General features: G+C 42.9%; 1 long non-coding RNA gene across 1 annotated transcript in view; it reads left to right on the forward strand.

Moving 5' to 3' along the window:
• The first annotated feature begins 7,004 nt into the window (after window positions 1–7,004).
• The window catches only part of LOC135970017 (uncharacterized), a 38,517-nt gene continuing 22,199 nt past the window's right edge, over window positions 7,005–23,322 (forward strand). Inside the window, exon 1 of the long non-coding RNA XR_010585392.1 lies at window positions 7,005–7,581. This is a non-coding gene — a long non-coding RNA (uncharacterized lncRNA). The remainder of the gene's footprint in view (window positions 7,582–23,322) is intronic.

Genomic DNA, 23,322 nt, shown 5'->3' on the forward strand with positions numbered 1-23,322 from the left:
TAGACCAAGTAATTTATTAAACTAATATGTTTCTATAGATAAAACCTTGAATTTCTTCAGAAATGTCTTTAATGCTATAAAAGCAAACAACTTGGCCGGGCGCGGTGGCTCAAGCCTGTAATCCCAGCACTTTGGGAGGCCGAGACGGGCGGATCACGAGGTCAGGAGATCGAGACCATCCTGGTTAACACGGTGAAACCCCGTCTCTACTAAAAAAAATACAAAAAACTAGCCGGCCGAGGTGGCGGACGCCTGTAGTCCCAGCTACTCCGGAGGCGGAGGCAGGAGAATGGCGTGAACCCGGCAGGCGGAGCTTGCAGTGAGCTGAGATCCGGCCACTGCACTCCAGCCTGGGTGACAGCGCGAGACTCCGTCTCAAAAAAAATAAAAATAAAAAAAAAATAAATAAATAAAATAAAAAATAAAAGCAAACAACTTGAATTGGGTTTTAAAAATCAGTTGCTTTCCTGAGCTCTGTAGTTGGTATATTTCTGCAGAGTCTTTAAAAGAATTGACCTACCCTGTAGTGCGGGGTGCAGGGCTGTTGGGTGAGCCCTGGCGTCTTGCTGGAAATCGAGGATGGCTGAAGATGGCTTTGTGCTCCCAGCCTTTGGGCTCAAGGTATTGCCCACTCCAGGGACCTTGTGACAAGGCAGGCCTGTGACTGTCGTTGCTCCAGGCTATGCATCCATCTTCCTGAAGTCTGCAAGACTCGAGGGGCAGAAAATCACCAGTGCAGGCTTCCCAGGCCGCCATGCTGCAGGAGCAGATGGCAGCAGCCAGAGGAGCTGGTGAGCAGGGTCCGGGACTCCTGTTTCCATGCTCCCGGTAAAATGCGGGGCCTTCTTGTGGATGCGCATGAGCAGAACATCTTACTATGGCAAGGACATATCCTTCATGGAGCTGCCTAATTTGTGGCCACTTTTTGTCTGATTCTCTCATTGGTTTCTTACCTGTGAGACTTGCCGACACCCCCAGCCCTTCACCCCACACACAGCCCACATGTCGGTCTCCAGGGGCCATGACTGGAGATTCCGAATCCTAGCGGTCACTTCCCTCTGAGCACACTCCCAGCAGAAGGCGTCTGGCTGGGGCTGGGTGGACCTGGGTGCTTTGTTCCCCTTCCTCCATTTGCCGGCCCACGGTGTTGCTGCCACCCTGATGGAGTGCCCTCTCGTGTGGCACCTGCCTGGCCCCTTTCCCAAGCCCCAGTTCTGTCCATGCAGCTGTGGGTGCTTCCTGCATTGGGGGTCCCGCCGGGAAGAGCCAAGAGTGCCCCTGGGGGAGTCAGGAAAGAATTCCCTCTTCACCTCACTGCCAGAAAATGACCATAGCAGCTTCGCCACCCCTGCAGGAACCTATCTCGGTAAAGAAATGGAGCCTATGTGGTGGCCGAGCCTCAGGTGTGGCTAAGCTTCGGGTGTGACCCTTATGCACAGCACAGCCACAACCCGACACTGTCTTCCTCCTGTAGGTCCACTCCCCCGGCCTCCTGCCCCCAGGCTGCTTCATGGCCTCTGCAGGGAGCTTCGTAGAGGTGAGGCTGATACCATCTGTCTGCTTCAGACCACCGCAGGCTCTGCGTGCCCTCACAGTCCCCTTGGCACTTCTCTGTGGGGTGGAGAAGCCCTTCCCATGAGGTCTCCACTAGCCTGGCTGCTTTGTTCCTGCCGCCCCCTCCCCTTCAGGCCCCCAGACAAGATCTCAGTTTACTTGCTGGTGCCGGGTAGAATGGGGAACTTTGTCTTCCACCCACTTGCTAGCATCTGTGCAACCTCCAGGCATCATCTCAGCTGACAGTGACGCCATCCTGGGGAAGCTCCCCTGACCCCCGGTTCTCCTGGAAGCCTGTGGTGCTCCTTCACCCTTCATAGGTCCCGTAAGCCAGTGTCACAAGGATCCGGCTTTTCTCTCCTGTGTCTGCCTGCCGGGACTGTGGGCAGCTTCAGGGCCGAGAGAGTGCCTTTCCATCCGTGAATCTCCTGATCCGTCAGAATACTCGGAAGAGAGTGATGCCCAAGAAACACCATGGAGTGTATTCAGTAAAGAATTAATGTTCCTTACAGGATCATTTGTTGTTGAACTGATCTGACATGTGTATAGTAATCTCATGAACAAGAGAGAACGTGTTCATACGTTCGCTTAAACTGAATGTAGCAATCGCATTAGGATAATGATACTTCCACAATGTATATGCACTATCTTTTTAAATTTAACTTATTTGCTTTTTAGACGGAAGCTCGTCAGTCTTAGAGAGTTCTGAAGGTGGATTTCTCAGCCACGTTCAACCTGATGAGTTCACTGGTTCTTCCCCAAACATTGCAGAACTGCAGTTAGGTGGGCTGAGTGGCTTCTGCAAGGGTGGCCCACCTAGTTCCCCTGAGGGAGACCTGAGAAGGTGACCTTTTCATCTTGGGGAAGTGACATGCGGAGTGTCAAGAGATGGTTGCATCTTCTTGACAAGAGCAGAAAATTAAGATGATTCCAAATGTCTCTTTAGTTCCTGAGGTACAGTCTTTCAAACAGAGACTTTTCTTTTTTTTACAGATTTCAGTTGGTTGCATTTAGCACATAGTCAAACAAGATTAATATTTTTCATGGCTTAAGAGTTTCCCAAGTCAAAGTTTCATTTTTTATCATTTTGATTTACAGTTCTCAATTGACATTAATAGACTGGAAGGCAAGAATAGCACACATACTTCTAAGCCCTAGCTAGTGGTCCACTTGTAACATGCTATATTTTACAAGAAATGTCAATAAAATGAAATTATTTTCTCTATGGCAGGGAATTTGGGCTGTGAACTTCCGTGTGATGTAAAAGTAGGCACCTGGCGGGGGAGTCTGGGAACACAGGTCCCGCCTGTTTTCTGTTCTCCCGAGAAAAACCCACATTCTGTTCTGCCCTTTGCAACATCTTCAGTGGGGGGATGAGTGGGAACATTTTTCTTGGGATTTTATTTTGTCTGGGGATCCAGCTAATGGGTTTGCCTGGAAGCTTCAAGGTTAATGATCTGCATTTAGAAAGAGCACCGCAGCCATGGCAGGTGGTGTCTCTGTGCGTTATTTGTATCAGGTGTTGAATGTGGCAGTTGTCACTGTGGCCACCCTGACCCCAGAGCAAGCGTACGAGTGGGAGATAAACGCTTTAATACAACACAAAACGTGGTCCCAAGTCCTGGTGCTGACGGTCCGGGGCTCAGCTGCGCCCACCGACTTAGAAGCAGAGGCTGCAAAATGCCAGTGCAACGTGCGTTTCTCCCAGGTGAAGGACTGGGAACTCCACCTCGGTCCAGTCCTCTCTCCCACTAGCCTACAGCCACAGTGTCTTGACTTCTGGGCTTGGGTGACAAGCCCTCTCCCCATGCCTCCTTGCTGTGGAGTGTGTCCATGGACGAGGTCAGCCCACTCCCACCTGCTGGGACGGTGCTTTGACCCACCTGCAGGAAGGACTTTACTAGATTAAATCCAGGTTCAAAATGATAACACAAACTGCCTCCCAACATAGGTGTTTCTGGTGCTTACAGATTTACTATTATGCAAATGCTCAGACGACACACATGACCTACCCTGATGGTTTGGAAGCTGTGCAGTTTCTTAACAAGCAGACAGGTGAGTGATGTCACCAGGAACCCACGTGGGTAGGTGCCTTTACCTGTGAGTGTGCAGAGGTGTGGAGACTTGCGGGTTAGCAAATACTTGAGCCCTGTAGGCAAGTTCCCCACAGCAGCAGCTGTCCAGAGAATTTGGGGCTTACCCTGCTTAATGCATGTTTTCCGGGTTCTTATCCAAGAACTGTGAGCCTGTGGCTTCCGTGCCAGTGTGTAAGTGCACCCAGGTTTGGATGCCTCTGTAAACACCATCAGATCTCAGTCAGGGGCTTGTGTTTTAGCTTTTCTGGGTCGACCTGGCTACATGGCTCGAGCAGCAACCTGGATAAATGGGTGTTACTTATTCGCACAGTATGGTCAGCTCATTGTCCTAAAAACCACCATATTCTTTCCCGAAGTCTCGCCTGGACTCTAAAATGCCATCCTCTGGGTAACTCCTAGGTCTCTTGGGAACTGGGCTGCACAGCAGGAGGTGAGCAAGCCAGGGGAGCTTTATCTGTATATACAGCTGCTCCCCATCGCTCCATTAGGCCTGAGCTCCGCCTCCCTCAGATCAGTGGCAGCATTCGATTCTCATGGGAGCGCGAACCCTCCTGTGAACTGTGCAAGCGAGGGATCTAGGTTGTGCACTCCCTGAGAGAATCTAATGCCTGATGATCTCTCGCTGTCTCCCTTCACCCCAAGATGACACCCTCTAGTTGCTGGGAAAAAAACTCAGGGCGCCGAGTGCGGTGGCTCACGCCTGTAATCCCAGCACTTTGAGAGGTCAAGGTGGGCAGATCACGAGGTGAGGAGTTCGAGACCAGCCTGGTCAACATAGAGAAACCCCATGTCTTCTAAAAAACAAATAACAAAAAATTAGCTGGGCATGGTGGAAGGCACCTGTAATCTCAGCTACTCAGAGGCTGAGGCAGGAGAATCGCTTGAACCTGGGAGGCAGAGGTTGCAGTGAGCTGAGATAGTGCCATCGCACTCCAGCCCGGGTTACAGTGTGAGATTTTGTCAAAAAAAAAAAAAAAAAAAAAGGCTCAGGGCTCCTATTTGTTCTACATTGTGGCGAATTATATAATTTATAATTAATTCATTACAATATAATGAATATAATAATAAAGTGCACAGTAAGTTTAGTGTACTCGAATCATCCAACCTCCCCCGCCACACCCCACATCCATGCCAGTTGTGGAAAAATTGTCTTCCATGAAACTGGTCCCTAGTGCCAAAAAGGTTGGGGACCACTGCATTAGATAATGACAGAACTGTGTTAAAAATATCCCAGTTTGGGCCGGGTGTAGTGGCTCATTCCTATAATCCCAGCACTTTGGGAGGCTGAGGTGGGCAGATCACCTGAAGTCAGGAGTTCAAGATCAGCCTGGCCAACATGGTGAAACTCCATCTCTACTAAAAATACAAAAATTAGCCAGATGTGGTGGAGTGCGCCTGTAACCCCAGCTACTCAGGAGTCTGAGGTTGGACAATCGCTTGAACCCAGGAGGCGGAGGTTGCAGTGATCTGAGATCGCGCCACTGCCCTCCAGCCTGGGTGACAGAGCAAGACTCCATCTCAAAAAAAAAAAAAAAAAAAATCCTAGTTTGGTTATGAATTTACTAATATTTATTTGTAATTTTTCTCTTTCTTATGAATTGGTTTCTTTTTAAAAATCCTTAACCAGTGACACCTATTTTTATACCTTTAATGCTTTCTGCTTTAAGTCTATTAAGTCCAATAGGTACAGCAGCTTTCTTTTAGTTAATATATGCCTGGTATACCTGTTTCTATTCTTTCTCTTTTGCTATTTCTAAATCTTTATCTTTAAATAGGATCTTATAAGAAACAGACATTAAGAAAAGTATATAATCTGAAAATAACTTTCCTTTTAACCTGAGGTTTTGTTTCATAAACTGAAAATGTATCAGTATCCTTGCTGTCCTCCACAACCAACTCAAGAGTCTTTTAGTTCTAATTCTCCTCCCCGATCTCTCATGTTATTGTGTTGGCTTCTGCCAGGATTTTCACTCTAGGTTGTCTTTACCCTCAGTATTAGTTATGATTATTACTGTGGTATTTATGCAGCCAGTGTGTACTTTAAACTTCTTAAATTTATGCAGAATTTGGGGTGCTTCTTTCCCATTTCTTGGGCATTTCTTCTTACAATTCTACTTGACAAGCATGAAAAGATGGGGGCAATCAACCCTTTCAGTTTTGGCTCATCTGAAAATGTCCTTTGTTTTGCCTTGTTCACGAGTGATTGTTCATCCTGATGCAGCTTCTGACCCCTCATCCTGTAGCTATTCCATGGCCACCGTGTGGCAGGCATTGTTTTAGGGCTAGGGAATCAACAGTGAGCAAATTTGCAAAAAGTTCTTATCTCATGACATTTTATTGGCGGGAATCACTTGTATGCATGGTTTATTTCCTTAAATCTCATGAACCAACCTCTGCTACTTTCAAACTTTTCTTCTGTAGCTTTCTCACTCCTCTCAGCCTTTGTGGAACTGAGGAGAGTTGGGGCCTTGCTCTGGAGTAGGCTTTGGCCTGAGGGAATGTTGTGGCTAGTTTGATCTTCTATCCAGACCACTCAAACTTTCTCCAAATCAGCCATAAGGCTGTTTCGCTTTCTTGTCATTCATGTGTTCACTGGAGCAGCACTTTTAATTTCCTTTAAGAGGTTTTCCTTTGCATTCACAGCTGGGCTAACTCCTGGGTACACAAGGCCTTGCTTTCAACCTTTCTCAACTTTGAACAGGCTTTCCCCACTAAGCTTAATCATCTCTAGCTTTCGATTTAAAGTGACAGATGTGTGTCTCTTCCTTTCACTTGAACACTTAGAGGCCGCTGTAGGTTATTAATGGTGTAATTCCACAATTGTGTCTCAGGGAATAGGGAGGCCTGAGGGGAGGGAGAGAGATAGGGAGCAGCTGGTCATTGGAGCACTCGGAACACACCTGACATTTATTACGTTTTCTGTCTTAAGTGGGTGCCGTTGTTGGTTCTCCAAAACAATTACAAAGTAAAATCAAAGATCACTGATTACAGATCACCATGACAGACATAATGATAATGAAAAAATTCGAAATACTACAAGAATTACCAAAATGTGACACAGAGATATGAAGCGAACACAAGCTGTTGGAAAAATGGCACCCATAGAGGTGCCCCAACAGAGTTGACACAAACTTTCAATTTGTTAAAAAAAAATGCGGTATCTGCCAGGCATCATAGAGCAAGGCGCGATAGAGCAAGGCACAATAAACGAGGTCCGCCTGTGCGCGCAACCCCCTCGCAGGGAGGCTGTAAACGCAATGCAGGAACATCATGAAAAGGCCCGTTCTGAGCTCTGGGCTACAGAGGGCGCTGTTCGGTGAACAGGTCATTGCGCCGTTCAAAGCTGCTCACAGTGCATCTCTGAAGTAACGCGCCCAGAATTTAACTTTTCAACATGTGCCGTGCCACAAACTGGGTCACTGAAAACCGCGGAAGTTTATTCCCCCCGGGACCAGGTGGGCTGCGCCCTCAGGGAGCTGAGCGGTCCCCGTGAGTCCCCTTCGCTGCCTGCACAGTTCAGCTGTGCCGTCCCCAGCGCAGCGGTGCCTGGACCCGGTGTGCAGAGGAGTCGTGGTAAGAAATGTGCACACATCGTCCAGACAGACGGTCCCGTGAGTCTCTCCAACAGAAAAGAGGAAGGTCAGGCGGAGTCCTGAAGGCGAGGCTTGCAGAGGTGGGAGAACCAGGCAGAAGGCCACGGGCCTGCGGGGCTCCCAACAGCGACCAGGGCGGCGCCCTCCACACGCGGGCGCCCCAGGAAGGCTGATCTGTCCGCGCTGCCTGCGGTGTGTGGCAGCTGCGCGCTCGTTACCTGTGGGGCAGAGCTGGCTGGAGCCACTGCCTGAAGAAACTCGGCTCTGTCCTCCGCTCCGGGGAGCACAATGTGGCCGGTGGATGCTGAGTTCCTTCTGTGGCCTTCCGCAGCCCGCAGGTGAGTGACTCTGCAGAGCATCTGGCAGGCCCGCGCTTCTGCTTCTCGTTGCCTTCTAGGCGGTTCTGACTTTGACCCCCCTTTCCTCCTCTGCTTGTGCCCTCGAATCCTACGTTAGGGAAATGGGGATCCTGTTTTGAAACAAAATGAGAAAGAATCATAACCTTCAACTTCAGAACACTTCTAAGTCAGTAGAACCTGTAAGGAAATACAACCACATTCTGACTATCTTCTATAGGTTGACGGTATTAAAAGATGCTGTAAAATAATGTAATTGTATAAAAAGAAAAGAAAAAAACAATGGCAATAAGAAAAACGTTCTCCATTTTACTATTAAAAATTTAGTAATAGAAAACTTTATTCACAAAAATTCATATCGAACACCAACTGTGGGCCGGGCGCGGTGGCTCACGCCTGTAATCCCAGCACTTTGGGAGGACGAGGCGGGCGGATCACGAGGTCAGGAGATCGAGACCATCCTGGCTAACACGGTGAAACCCCGTCTCTACTAAAAATCCAAAAAACTAGCCGGGCGTGATGGCGGGCGCCTGTAGTCCCAGCTACTCGGGAGGCTGAGGCGGGAGAATGGCGTGAACCCAGGAGGCGGAGCTTGCAGTGAGCCTATATTGCGTCCCTGCACTCCAGCCTCTGTCTCCAAAAAAAAAAAAAGAAAACCAGCTGTGAATAATAGGTCAAGTTCAGCTGTGTTTGTCAACTGTCAAAACCCACCACCTCCCGGGTGGACCCTGAGGACCCAGTAGGTGATAAAATCTAATCTTCATCAAGGATGTTGGACAATCAATAAACAACAGCTGTATGTTAATAAAGCTGTATTGCCTGTCCTTCTTTACAACTGCACTTTAATTAGATATTTACATTTTGCCTTTATGAAAATATAGGCAAATGTTTTTTCCTATATTTTCCTTGATGAAAAATGTTTAGATATTCATTTGACTTCTTTCTTTCCTATTATTCTCTTTATTTCATTTAAGATGTATGCTCATCTTATATTGAGCTCAGATCTCTGAACTCTTCCTCTTAATAAACAAACCTTCCACTTCTTTTAGTTCATTAAATCTATTTTAATCTTTCTTTGACAGTGATTTTTATAAACAATGGTTGTTTATTAGAGAAAATAATATCTGGACTAGAAGAAGTGTCAATGAGATTAGTTTTACAAACTATCAAGTCAGTTATCTAACTTGTTAAGTGCTGCCCAAATATTAGTAATTTAATAATACTACAGAAATATCATGTTGTCCACCTTTAGAAAAAATTATTCCAGGTATGTCATTTGTTTTAATTTGAAGAATACATAGTTCAGACAGTTAAGTTAATGATTCAACTCATGGAAGCTGACAATTCAGAATGAGCAGTGTGATAATGTAAGATTAATTTTTCAAATATTTTAAAGTTTCTATTAAATATTTAAAAATCATATACCAACTGGGTCTTAAGATGGCCAATTTGATGCTGCTGGGAAGTGCTGCTCCCTTAGAGAGAGGCCAAGATTTTGACTAAATCAACATAATTTGAATAGATCTTTGTAAAGAAGATGCTGAATGTGGATGTAGAAAAGATGCAGACCCTGAGGCTGAAGAGGGAGGAAGCTGGAAACTCCAAGCAGGGTAACTGAATGCTAAGGCTCCTGCCTGGCCTTATGCAGTGTCTGAGGAAGGGGTAAGTGAAGGGACTTGGAGACTGGAGACCTCACACCTGCCATGGACATTTCAGCTGGTAGGTGGATGTCATCAGAGATTAGACATGTGCTTAGACAGAGCTGCTGCAAGCATGGTGCCAGGAACCTTTGTACTAGGGAGAGCTTTGGCGGAGCCTAACCCACCAAGGCCTGCCTATCTCCCTTTGACAGGCTCTGACCCTAGCTAACCTATCTCCCTTTGACAGTCTCTGGCCCTAACTGAGGAGAAAGCAGGGCCACCTTCCCTGTGGGACTGGGGCACACCTGTCCCACAGGCTACCTGCCTGCCAGCCCCTCCCAGGGCTCCTGCCTGGCCACCCTGCAGAAGCCTATACATGGCATGGCTCCACTGCCCAGCCTGGGTGCTTTGTACCACCTAAGTGCATTCTGGAAGCCTGGGAGCCCTTCAGATCCTGTAGTGCACCTGGGACCCAGTCCCAAGGGTCTGGAGGAGGGAGCTGCAAGCGGGTCCTTATACCCCAGGGCCATGGCCCATGGCTCAGGATCTGTGCCTTGCACTCAAGTCGGGGAGGACCCCACACTCTCAGAAAACTGAGAAGGATGAATTGCACTGGTTCACAGGTTGGCCTAGAACCTACACATGCCTCCCTCCACAGAGCAGGTCCAGTAAGGATATGGCCTATTTCCCTGCTGGACCTCTGTCCAAGGGAGCCCTGAGGCTGAAATATAAAATTATAAATAAATAAATAAATAAATAAATAAATAAATAAATAAATAAATGGAATTGCTGGCAAAGTGCCAGTCATCAGAGGTGGCTCCCCCAATCCCCAGGAATGGATCTGGTGAAGGGGTCACTTCTCTCCCCCTTGCACTGCAGAGCATGGCTACAAATCCAAGGATACACAAAGGAGCCATGCTGCCAAGTAAGAGCCCATCTTCCATCCATTGTTCTCAAGCACTGTCTACTGGATCACAGCCCAAACTACAACAAGAACAAAAAATCACTCTGCAAATTCTCCCTGTTGATAAACCAAGGGCAAGAATTCAACAACAAAGATCCTGTACAGAGCCTCAGCCCTCTGAAAACTTCCAGAAACAAAGCCAACTGACTGTATGAGATTTCCATCACAGTTAAAGGAACACCAGCCTTCTCAGATGGGAAAAAATCGGCATAAGAACTCTGGCAATTCAAAAAACCAGAGTGTCCCATTACCTCCAGATAGGCCCACTAGGTCCCCAGCAATGGTTAATCAGTCTGAAATGTCTGAAATGACAGACATAGAATTCAGAATCTGAATGGCTAGGAAGCTTATCAAGACCAGGAGAAAGTTGAAGCTCAATTCAAGGATGCAAAGCAATTCAGTAAAATGATTCAAGAGTTCAAAGACTAAGAAGCCATTTTAAGAAAGACCCAAATTGAACTTCTTGAGCTGAAAAATTCACTACGAGAATTTCAAAATACAATCAGAAGTAGTAACAGCAGAATAGACCAAGCAGAGAGAAGAATCTCAGGGCTTGAAGACAGGTAATTGAGTCAACTCAGTCAGGCAAATATAAAGAGAAAAGAATAAAGAAAAATGAACCAAACTTCTGAGAAATATGCAATTATGCAAACAGACCAAATCTGTGACTCATTGGCATTCTTGAGAGAGAACAAGAAATAATAAGCAACTTGGAAAATATATTTGGGGATGTAGTCCATGAAAATTTCCCTGATCTCACTAGAGAGGTTGACCTGCAAATCCAAGAAATATAGAGGACCCTAGCCAGATACTGTAAGAAACGACCATCCCCAAGGCACGTGGTCATCGGATTCACCAAAGTCAACACAAAAGAAAAAATCTTAAAGGCAGCAAGAAAGATGGGGCATGTAACTTACAAAGGGAACCCATCAGGCTAACAGCAGACCTTTCAGCAGAAACCTTTTAAGCCAGAAGAGATAGGGGGCCTATTTTTAGCATCTTAAAGAAAAAAAAAAATTCCAACCAAGAATTTCATATGCTGCCAAACTAAACTTCTTAAGTAAAGAGGAAATAAAATCCTTCTCAGAAAAGCAAATTCTGAGGGAATATATTTAAACTACACCAGACTTAGAAGAGATCCCCAGAAGTGGACCTGGTGAGGGGGTCCTCAGATCCTCAGGTCCCTGATGAGGGAGACCTGGTGAGGGAGTGCTAAACATAGAATTGAAAGAGCCTGCTACCCCAAAACACACTTCAGCACGTAGCCCATAAGCACTATAAAGCAACTGCATAATTAAGTCTACATGACAGCCAGCTAACAACACAATGACAAAATTAAAATCACTCATATCAATAGTAACCTTGAATATAAATAGGCTTAATGCCCACTTAAAAGTCACAGAGTGGAAAGCCTGATAAAAAGATAAACTCCAAATGTCAGTTTTCTTCAAGAAACCCATCTCACATGTAATAACACCCACAGGCTCAAAGTAAAAGAATGGAGAAAATTCTACCATGCAAACTGAAAGGAAAAAAGAGCAGGAGTCACTATACTTATATCAGGTAAAACAGACATTAAATCAAAAATCAAGAAGGACAATAAAGGGCATTATATAATGATAAAGGGTACAATCCAACAAGAAGCCTTAACTATTCTAAGTATACATGCACCCAGCATTGGAGCACCCAGATTCATAAAATAAGTTCTTCTTGGCCAATGAAAAACCTTAGAGAAACACAAAATACTAGTGGGAGGCTTGAACATCCTACTGACAGTGTTAGATCATCAGGGCAGAAAGTTAACAAAGAAACTCTGGATTTAAACTTGACACTTGACCAACTGGACCTCAGACAGCTACAGCACACTACATCCAACAACCAAAAAGTATACATTTTTCTCGTCTGCACACAGAATATATTCTAAGATCAACCACATGCTTGATAATAAAAAAGTCTCAATAAATTCAAAATGATTGCAGTCATACCAAGCACATTCTTGAATCACAGTACAATAATAGTAGAAATCACTATCAAGATCTCCTCAAACTATACAAATACATGAAATTAAATAACTTACTCCTGCATAGCTCCTGGGTCAATATCAAAATTAAGGCAGAAATCAAAAAAAAAATTGAAATTAATGAAAATAGGGACACAACTTACCAAAATCTCTGGATGCAGCCAAGGCAGTGTTAAGAGGAAAGTTTATAGCCCTAAATGTCTTCATCAAGAAGTTAAAAAAATCTCAAATTAACAATCTATCTCTGGAAAGGAAGAAACTAGGTCAACTAAGGGAAAGAAACTAGGGGGGAGAAAATCCCAAAGCTAGCAGAAGAAAAATAAACCACTGAAATTGGAGAAGAATTTAATGAAATTGACATGTAAAAATCCATACAAAAGATCAATAAAACCAAGACTTGGTTTTTCAAAAAAATAAATAAAATCGATAGGCCACTAGCTAGTTTAACAAAGAAAAAGGAAGAGAAGATCCAAGAAAGCACAATCAGAAATGAAAAAAGTGTTTTTAAAATCAATATCATAACTGACCCCACAGAAATACAAAAGACCTTCAGAAACTATTATGAATAACTCTAAGCACACAAATTAGAAAATCTAGAAGAAATGGATACTTTCCTGTAAGCACACAATTTTCCAAGATTGAATCAGGAAAAGACTGTTACCCTGAATAGACCAATATCAACTTATGAAATGTAATCAACAATGAAAAACCTACCAACCAAAAAAGCCCTGAACTAGTTGGTTTCCCAGCTAAATTCTACCAGACTGAAAGCAATCCAACACAAAACTATTCCAAAAAATCAAGGAGGAAGGTTGTTTCCCTAACTCATTCTATGAAGCCAGTATGAGCCAGATATGCAAATCTGGATTTGAAAAAACAAACCTTCAGGCCAATATTCCTGATGAACATAGACAGAAAAATCTTTAATAAAATATTAGCAAACAAAATCCAGCAGCATATAAAAAAGTTAATACATCACAATTAGGAATGGAATGCAAGCTGTTTCAATGTATGCAAATCAATAAATGTGCTTTACCACCAAACAGAATTAAAAGCAAAAACCATATAATCATCTCAATAGATACAAAGAAAGCCTTTGATAAATCCAACATCCCTTCATGGTAAAAACCCTAAACAGACTTGGCATCAGAGGAACATACCACAAAATAATAAGATCCATCTGTGACAAACCCATGGCCAATATCTTACTCAACTGGCAAAAGCTCGAACAATTTTCCTTGAGAACTGGAGTAAGACAAGGATGCCCACTGTCAGCACTCCTGCTCAACCTAGTCCTGGAAGTCCTAGTTTGAGCATTCAGGAAAGAGAAAGAAATAAAGGGCATCCAAATAGGAAAAGAAGAAGTCAAACTATCTCCCTTTGCTGATGATATGATTCTATACCTAGAAAATCCTGAAGACTCTGCCAAACGCTACCTAGAATGCATAAATGACTTTAGTAAAATTTCAGGATACAAAATCAATGTACAAAATTTAGTAGAATTTCTGTATGCCAATATTGTTTAGACTGAGCATCAAATCAGGAGCATAGTTCCATTTGCAATAGTCAAAAGGAAAATGAAATACCTAGGAATACAACTAACCAAGGAGGTGAAAGGTCTCTATGAGAAGAACTACAAAACACTGCTGAAATAAATGAGAGACAATACAAATCAATAGAAAAGCATTCCATTCTCAAGGATTGGAAAAATCACTATTGTTAAAACAGCCATATTGCCCAAAGCAATTTACAGATTCAACACTATTCCTATCAAACTACCAATGTTATTCTTCAGAGAATTAGAAATACTATTATAAAATTCATATGGAACAAAAAAGAGCCCAAAATAGCTAAAGGAATCCTAAGCAAAAAGTACAAAGCTGGAGGCATCACGCTACCTGACTTCAAATTACACTATAAGGGTACAGTAACCAAAATAGCATGGCACCGTACAAAAGCAGATGCATAAACCAATGGAGCTGAATGGAGAACCCAGAAATAAAGCCACACACCCACAACCCTTGACAAGGCTGATAGAAACAAGCAATGAGGGCCGGACGCGGTGGCTCAAGCCTGTAATCCCAGCACTTTGGGAGGCCGAGACGGGCGGATCACGAGGTCAGGAGATCGAGACCATCCTGGCTAACACCGTGAAACCCCGTCTCTACTAAAAAATACAAAAAACTAGCCGGGCGAGGTGGCGGGCGCCTGTAGTCCCAGCTACTCGGGAGGCTGAGGCAGGAGAATGGCGTAAACCCGGGAGGCGGAGCTTGCAGTGAGCTGAGATCCGGCCACTGCACTCCAGCCTGGGCGACAGAGCAAGACTCCGTCTCAAAAAAAAAAAAAAAAAAAAAAAAAAAAGAAACAAGCAATGAGGAAAGGACTCTCTATTCAATAAGTGGTGCTAGAATAACTGGCTAGCCAAATGTCAAAGAGTAAAATTGGACCCCTACTTTTCACCATATACAAAAATTAATTCAAAATGAATCAACTATTTAAATGTAAGACTTCCTACTATAAAAATGCTAGACGATAACCTGAGAAATACTCTTCTCAACATTGGACTTAGTAGAGAATTTATAGCTAAGTCCTGAAAAGCAACTGTAACAAAACCAAAAATAGACACATGAGACAAGCTAAAGAGCTTCTGCATAGCAAAAGAAATGTTTTTGATACATACAGCAATAATTTGTTCTTACAGGAATTGACAGCTATTTCACATATGGAATAGTTTCCAAGCCTGCAACTTTTGGGGCAGTCCACACTATTCAGGGGCTCATAGGAGATCTGATTTATGAATGTAAAATCCCATAGAATAATGCCTAAACCTAAAGGACCAACTTTATGGTAAAAAGAAGTGCAACAATGAACATATGGCAGTGGGATCCATCCATTGACCATATCAATCAAAACCTCTCTGCCTATAAGAGTCATATTGGATTGGTCTCGTCTCTTTAAAAAAAAAAAAAAAAAAAAAAAAAGCAGCTATGGTGTTGACCTGGTGATGACACCTTCCAAAGTTTTGGCTCTGTCCTCAAAGGTGCATTTTCATACTTTGAGTGAATGGCCATCATATGATCCCCACTAACTAGCATACATGGATGATAAACTGGATCTATGAATGGACAATGGCCAGACTGTATATAAAAACAGGACATTGACCCATAGTCTGCAGCAGCCAGTCCAGGAAACCAAATAACCTCTGTTAACAATCAGCCCAAAACAGTCAGGACTTAATTAAGAACTTCCAGCTTCCTTAATTTTTGCCACCTTTATAACTTTGGACAACTAGAGAAAGCCAAATATGCTCCCCAAACCAATCACATAGGACCCTAGTTAGCCCACCTCCAGCTACCTTGGGTCAACAACCTCTTATCAGAGGATACCTGAAATCTTCCCTTTTTGTTTACTGTAAAACTTTCCCGTTCCCCTGCCTGCCATTGAGTCTTTGCCAACTTTAGGGATTCTAGTGATGTTGGTGGCCTCCCCTGCTATAAAAATCTGTGAATAACAAGCCTCTGCTTGATCTCGCTTGTGTGATCTTTATTTTCACGTGGACCAGAAACCAAAGAATAGAATGAGGTGTAGGAGATCTGTCAGAGTGGTGGAAGAAGCTACAGGGAAAGGAGCGGGCCTTCTGAAAGGTCGGAGGCTCTGCATAGCTTTGGGGGAGAATAAGCTGAAGGCAGCTGTTCTCTTACCCCGAGGCAGAGGACAAGGAATAGGTACAAGGGAGTGTAAGGGAATTTATCTTAAATAGGCTTGTTTACTTATGTTGTCCAGAAACTGACCTTTGATCATCCATACATGTGACTCCTCCCTAAAAGGGGGAACAGTAATGTTAATTACTTGCAAATTGTATTTGCTCCAGGCTTTCAGCATTATATCTATACTGAATAAAAGCAAGCAGCTCTGGCTGTTCGAGACTGCTCACTCTTTGGCCACTATTGAGTCCCCTAGCTGCTCTTACACTGCATACCTGTGTCTGAGTACTCCTTTCATCCATCACTCTGCCAGGGTCTGCAAGACAGACCAGGCAAGGAGGGATGGTCCCTTTCATTATAACTTCTAGTAATCCATTCAGGAAATCATTTCCTATCCCAAAACCTGTGGGCCTGCAGAATTAGTGGTTGCCTCTGTCTTGCAAGGTGGATGGGCACTTATACCAGGCAGTAACAACTAACTTGTTACTTGGTTACTTTGGACCACTCATCCTGATAGACCGGCAGACAAAGAAAAGAGTTAATATAAAAGCAGAGGTAATTCATTCTTATTATCATGAGTTCAGAGGCACAATTATATAGAGAAGGAATGTGGAGTTTGTCTGGAACTCTGGTTATTTACTGAATATCTCAATGTTTCTGACTGGTGACAACCAGAATGAGCATGGAAGAAGTCATGATGTGACAAAGGCATGGTCACCAGGAAGTCAGACTCATCGTGGGTGCAGGTCACAGCTTGCAAGCAAGCAAGCTCCGCTAGCAGAACAGAACTGCTGGGTGTGGCTGAGGGGAATCTAGAACACAGGCAGAGGAGGGAGAGTATACATATCAACTACAGCTCAGGAATGCAGAAGTACAGAAGTGGAGAATGCTGCTTGGTCTACTAACCTCTTGCTGTAAGTTTTGGTAGTTGCAAGAAGACACCACTTGAAAAACCAATTATCAGGATATCCTGAACTTAACACGGGGCACTAGTGTCTCTGAGCAGTGCCAGGGGGCTTAAGTCGGCCCCGGCATCATCTCACCCATCCTTTGCATTCTCATGCTTCTTACTATAAAGACTTGCACTTCTCAGCCTGCGTGCTTTCTTGTGCTGTAGGAGTAGGTGTATTAGTTTGCTAGGGCTGCACAGACTGAATGGCTTAAGAAACAGAGATTTTTCTCATAGTTCTGGAGGCAGAAAGTCCAAGATCAAGGTGTAAAGCAGAGTTGGTTTCTTCCGAGTTGGTCTCTTCAGCTTGTAGGTGGATCCTTGTCTCTGTGTCGTCCTGTGGCCTTTTCTCCATGCATGTGCATCCCTAGGGTCTCTTTCTCTTCTTCTAAGGACATGAGTCATATTGGACCAGGATCCCACCTATATGACCTCATTTAATCTTACTTACCTCTTTAGAGGCTTTGTCTCCAAATACAATCACAGTGAGGGTTAAGGTTTCAACACATGAATTTGGAGAGGGTGGAGAAAACACAATTCATCCCATAACAGGATGTTTGGGGTGAGCATGCATAGGCACAGGCTAAAAGGACCAATGGCTTGATGTCTCTACAAGGAGGGTTTATGCAATGACACAGCTTTCTTGCCTGTTGGGTTACTTATCTCTGAGAGGTATTCCACACACTGTACTAGAAGTCACCACAGGGAGTAGAGTAGTAACCTGATTAATGCGCACTAAATTGTCTTTTTTTCCATCCATAGTCTCATCCCCCACTACTCTATCACCTGTACCCTGCAATAACCTCCCATATAAACTATTTGCCTTCAAGTTCTTTTGGGGGGTCCGCTTCATAGATAACTCAACCTACGGCAAACTTCAATAAGATATTTGTGTTTGTTATAATAGTTATACCTACTATAATTGATAGTCTTCCATACTTCAGCAACTAAACAAAGAAAAGCTTAATTCTTACTTATGTAAGACTAACTGGCATGAGGGGATGGTGTTAACCCTAACAATTCAAGAACCCAGATTGATGGAGGCTTGAACAATATTCAGTGTGTGACTTTCAAAGGTGTCCTCAGCATTAACATCCAACAAGCAGGTGAAAAAGCCGAAAATCATGCAAGTTATTTTTATTGTCCAGACATGGCATTGTAATGGATGGCTAAACAATCCAAAATCCATAAAGCTGTCAGTAAGAAAGGAAGATCGTGAGGATGAACTCCATGCATATAGGAAGTTATCGGTCACAAGTGGAATTTCTTCTGTGCTCTTTCTCTCTCTGTCTCCCCCCTACTTTCTCTCTCACTTTCGCTCCCTCTCTCCTACTTAAGCCCAGTTTTTAAGGCCTCCTAATTGATTCACTCAGCAGACTCACCAAAAGTTTCCAGAATAATGTCTCTTATATCTGCACATTGGCAAACTACCCTCACAATGATATTTAGGTTAGTGTTTGAAAAACTAAAAACTGTTGGCGGGTCAAATTGATGCATCAAAAATTCCATCTTAAAGAAACAAAGTAATAAAATGAATTTCATTAAAATTAAATTTTTTGCTTATGTGAAATTACCATTTAGGGAATGAAAAGTTAATCCACAGACTGAGAGAATACAATCATAATACTTAAATCTTACTAAGGACTTGTATCAAGAATATATAAAGAATTCCTACAAATATGAAACACAAGTAATTGAATAATAATAGAAAAAAGTTTTGAAAGATAATTCTTAAGATAACATATATAAATGCCCAATAAGTACATGAAAAGGTGTGTAACATCTTTCATCAGCAAAGAAGTACAAATGAAAGCAAAAACAAAGTATTTTTTGCCACCCACTGGAATAGCAAAAATTACAAAGACTGAGACAGGAATAAATCAGGGTGGTCACAGGAGAGTAGATGATCCAGGCAGCAGTTTCAGATGACTAGCAAAAGGAAACTGTTGAAATATTTGCAGAGACTAAGGGCTAATAAGACCCTAAAAAACAGGGTGTGGACCAAGCTGGCTAAGACCAACTGAACCCAACATGGCGCTGGATTTGACCTCGGTTTCACTAGGACCTTATTATATGCTCATTACACACCCGCTAGTGCCATGGCAGTTCTAAGAACACTCATATTTGGTTAAAAATGGGTGGCAATCACAGACCTGAGAAATCTCCACTTTTGCCAGGAATTTTCATGAATATTCAACCCCTTGATTGAAGGGGCCCAGAAAGGTAAAACCTGCTTGTACATGTCTCTCTCTTGAGTACAACTGCACTCTCTTTTCTGAAATGTCTACTTTTCCCTTTACAATAAATCTCTGTACTTTCACTATTTCCTGACTCGCCCTTGAATTCATCCTCATGACAGTGTCAAGAGCCTGGACGGCCCTGGGGTCAAGGTCCCACTGGCATTCAGGAACCTCCCCCAGCCTGCCAGTATCATAACAACAGCAAGTGGGGAGAAATGTTGCTGAAGGGAGTGAAAAATGCTACAATCACTTCGGAATATACTTTCATAGTTTCTAATGAAACCTCACAATTCCATATTTAATAACCAAGAAAATGAACACATGTATCTATATAAGTCTTGCAGACGAATAGTGCTAGTTTCTTTCAGTAAATTAATAGGATCATTAGATTTTTAGCTTGTGTTGAAATAACTTTTGTTTATAAATCTGTTACGTTCCTATAATTTAAAAAGTCACTTATATTACAAGTCCCAAGATATCGAGACTGTTGTATTATATTTTGTTCATGCTTCTTATAAAGACATACACACCACATACATATGAGTCTATAAAAATGGGTATTTTAAACTTCCTCCTTTGTTATTAAACAAAAAGTAACTTTTGTGAATTAAGGATAGATTTTGTGATAAATCTACATGACTCAGAAAATATTGTACAAATTGTAGTTTATCGTAGAATTGCTTAAGGGCTCAAATGGTTGAGATTCTCATTTTGTTTCCTCTAATTATCCCTCCTTCCTCACCTGCATTTATGGAGAACATACATTGGGCAAAATATGTGTCTGTCCTACTGAGAAAGTTTATCAACTCTGCCTCACAGAACTGAGAACAAATGCTGGGAGAGCTAGTGTTTTACCAAGATGAACTTAAGCAAACAAAGAGATAGAAACCAAATTCAAAGCCAAGAGCCTTACGTATAGATAAAATTGGAGGAATGAGAATATAGCATTTATCCAGGAATCATAAGTTAATCATGTTACCAGGCTTTAGGGCAAGGGGCTCAGTGAGCAGTCAATATAATATTACATGCATAGTTCTTCGAAAATGTCAAGGAAAAATATTTCCCATGGATTTTAACTGCTTAAATTCAGAGCATAGAAAGCGGAAGAAAACTTGAGTGTAATATTAATAAAGATCCTTAAAAAAGATGTTATATAAAGAGAAAAATCACAGGCCAATGAAAAATACATGCAAAATTCTAAATAACATTTTAGCAAACAAAATCTAGTGATTATTAAAAGCATAACACAAGAAAAAGTGAGATTTTTCCCAAGAATGTAATAGTAGTCATTTTATCAAGACATTTAAAAGTAAGCATAAAAATAGATGTCTGAATGCTATTTATAAAATTCAAGATCTATTCCTCCCATCCAAGTACTAACCAGGCCCGACCCTGCTTAGCTTCTGAGATCAGAGAAGAGCGGGCGTGTTCAGAGTGGTGTGGCTGTACTCAAAAAGAACTAAAAAGTGTAATAAAATAAGAATACCAGGCTATCACTGAAAAGAAGTTCACAATCTCATGCACACACACAAAAAAGTTATAGGCCAAACGCAATGTAGACATGAGAGTCCAGGGAGGTTAACAGCATCCAGTCTGGAGCCCGAGTACTTGAGGGTTATTCTGAGTTTCTCATCTCTCTGTGATCTTGAATAAGTTATGAAATGCTCTTTGCCTCAAGTCTTTATATTGTTAAATCAAGTTTAGACTAACGCTACCTTTTAACATATTTTAAGTTCAGCCTAAAGGTTTCTCTGTACATAGTGAACTATAACCTAAGTAAAGATGTAAACAGACTGAAGCCTACTTTTGTGCCAATCACCAAGTTTTGGCCAATCGAGGGCTAACTGTTCAAACGATGTTCAAATAAGGCAAACTCTCACCGAGCTGCAACCAATTTGGTTGTTTCTGTGCCTCACATCTGTTTTCCGCACGTCGCTTTCCTTTTTCTGTCTGTAAGTCTTCTATCACGTGGCTGCGCTGGAGTCTCTGAGCCTACTCTGGCTCAGGAGGCTGCCTGAATCACAAATCATTCTTTGCTAAATTAAACTCTTAAATTTAATTCAGCTGAAGTTTTATCATTGAATAGATGGCATCAGAAGTGGGATCCAAATAGATCTTCTGATGATCCCCATGAGTGCTGAGTGACTAAGCAAGGTACCCACCGGACCCACTGAGGACTAAGCTCTGATATTTTTTATCTTGCTCAAATTCCTGTCTAAGGGGTCTGGGGAGTCATGCCCTACAAACCCTAAATTCTCATCAGATGGGGTTTATTTAATTCTGTATATTGTGACTACTTTCCAATCCGACTGTGGTGTAACAAGGAAGAAAATCAAACTATTTTACTCCAAAACATGTTTCTTTGTCATATCTTAAAATGTTCCTGCAAAGCTGTCCCTTGTGGAAAAATCTACATTCTGCAGAGAATCCCTTCCCCCCGCCCCCACCTCCCCCCCTTTTTTTTTTTCCTTCCTTCCTTTCCACATCCAGGGAATAATCAACTAAGAGCCAGGCATCCTTTTAGGTTAAATAAGAAACATTTTATAACCTGTTCTCTCTGAAGTCGGCTATCTGAGAGTTCCCTCTGCACAATAAAACGTGGTTTCCACAATCCTTTATCTGGTTTTTTTTCTTTTATTTTTTTTGAGACAGAGTTTTGCTCTTGTTGCCCAGGCTGAAGTGCAATGGCGTGATCTCAGCTCACTGCAACCTCCGCCTCCCAGGTTCAAGCAATTCTCCTGCCTCAGCCTCCCAAGTAGCTGGGATTACAGGCATGTGCCACCAGGCCTGGCTAATTTTGTATTTTTGGTAGAGATGGGGTTTCACCATGTTGGTCAGGCTGGTCTTGAACTCCTGACCTCAGGTGATCCGTCTGCTTCAGCTTCCCTAAGTGCTGGAATTACAGGTGTGAGCCACTGCACCCGGCCACACAATCCTTTATCTTAGCCTAAACATTTTCTTTCTATTGATCTCCAGTCTTCAGATAAACTCAATCAACTATCGACCAGAAAATGTTTAAATTTACCTATAGTCTGGAAGCTCCCCACTTTGAGTTGTCCCGCCTTTCTGAACCAAACTATTGTATTTCTTAAATGTATTTAATTGCTGTCTCATGCCTCCCTAAAGTATGTAAAACCAAGCTGCACCCCGACCACCTTGGCCACATGTTCTCAGGACCTCCTGAGGGCTGTGTCATGGGCCATGGTCACTCACATGTGGCTCAGAATAAATCTCTGAGAATATTTTACAGAGTTTGACTCTTTTTGCCCACACTATTGTGTCCATTTCTCTCTCATAGCAACTGGGGATCGTGGCAAGTTCTCTCTTAGATTCTGAAGCTCCACAGATTTGTGTTTTGGGGTCTCCAATGTCTTTGAGCAAATTTCTGACCCAAACTGGGTTTGGAAGTCACAATAGAAACTGGACTAAGCCCAGGATCGGATTGGATCTGATAATTAACTGGCATGGATCCAGTTATAGGCCTCTTATATCTGACTGGGTCAGAAAGAAACCAGTAGTAAATGGCAATATTGCAGGGGGTGTAAAATTTGGCTTTTGGAAATTCATGGGGATTTTCCTATTCTCCTCTTTATTTCATTTTTCTTGCAGGCTTAGATAGGAAAAAAAAAGTTATTAGCCAAGTTGATTAAGGGAACCTGATCTCCAAAGCCAATATTTCACATAAAGATGGAACCCTTAGTTTTGGAAGAACTGAGCACCTTCTGGCTTATACATGCTGTGAACCCCAAATATTTGAGACAGGCCTCCGTTAATATAGAAAGTTTATTTTGCCAAGATTGAGGATGCACACCTGTGACACAGCCTGAGGTGGTCTTGATGACAAGTGCCCAAGGTGGTCAGAGCACAGTTTGGTTTTATACATTTTAGGGAGACAGACATCAATCAACATATGTGAGATGTTCGGTCTGGAAAGCCAGGAGGGGGCTTCCAGGTCATAGGTAGATAAGAAACAAATGGTTGCATTCTTTTGAGTTTCTGATGAGCCTCTCCAAAGGAGGCAATCAGATATGCATTTATCTCAGTGAGCTTAGGTGTAACTTTGAATAGGATGGGAGGCAGGTTGGCCCTAAGCAGTTCCCAGCTTGACTCTTCCCTTTAGCTTAGTGATTTGGGGGCCCCAAGTTTTATTTTCCTTTCACAATGCGTAAGTATTAGGCCTCAGAAGCAGCAAGTCTTACAGAAATG

The sequence above is a fragment of the Macaca fascicularis genome, chromosome 3, assembly GCF_037993035.2.
Source record: "Macaca fascicularis isolate 582-1 chromosome 3, T2T-MFA8v1.1".
Classification (NCBI taxonomy): domain Eukaryota; kingdom Metazoa; phylum Chordata; class Mammalia; order Primates; family Cercopithecidae; genus Macaca; species Macaca fascicularis.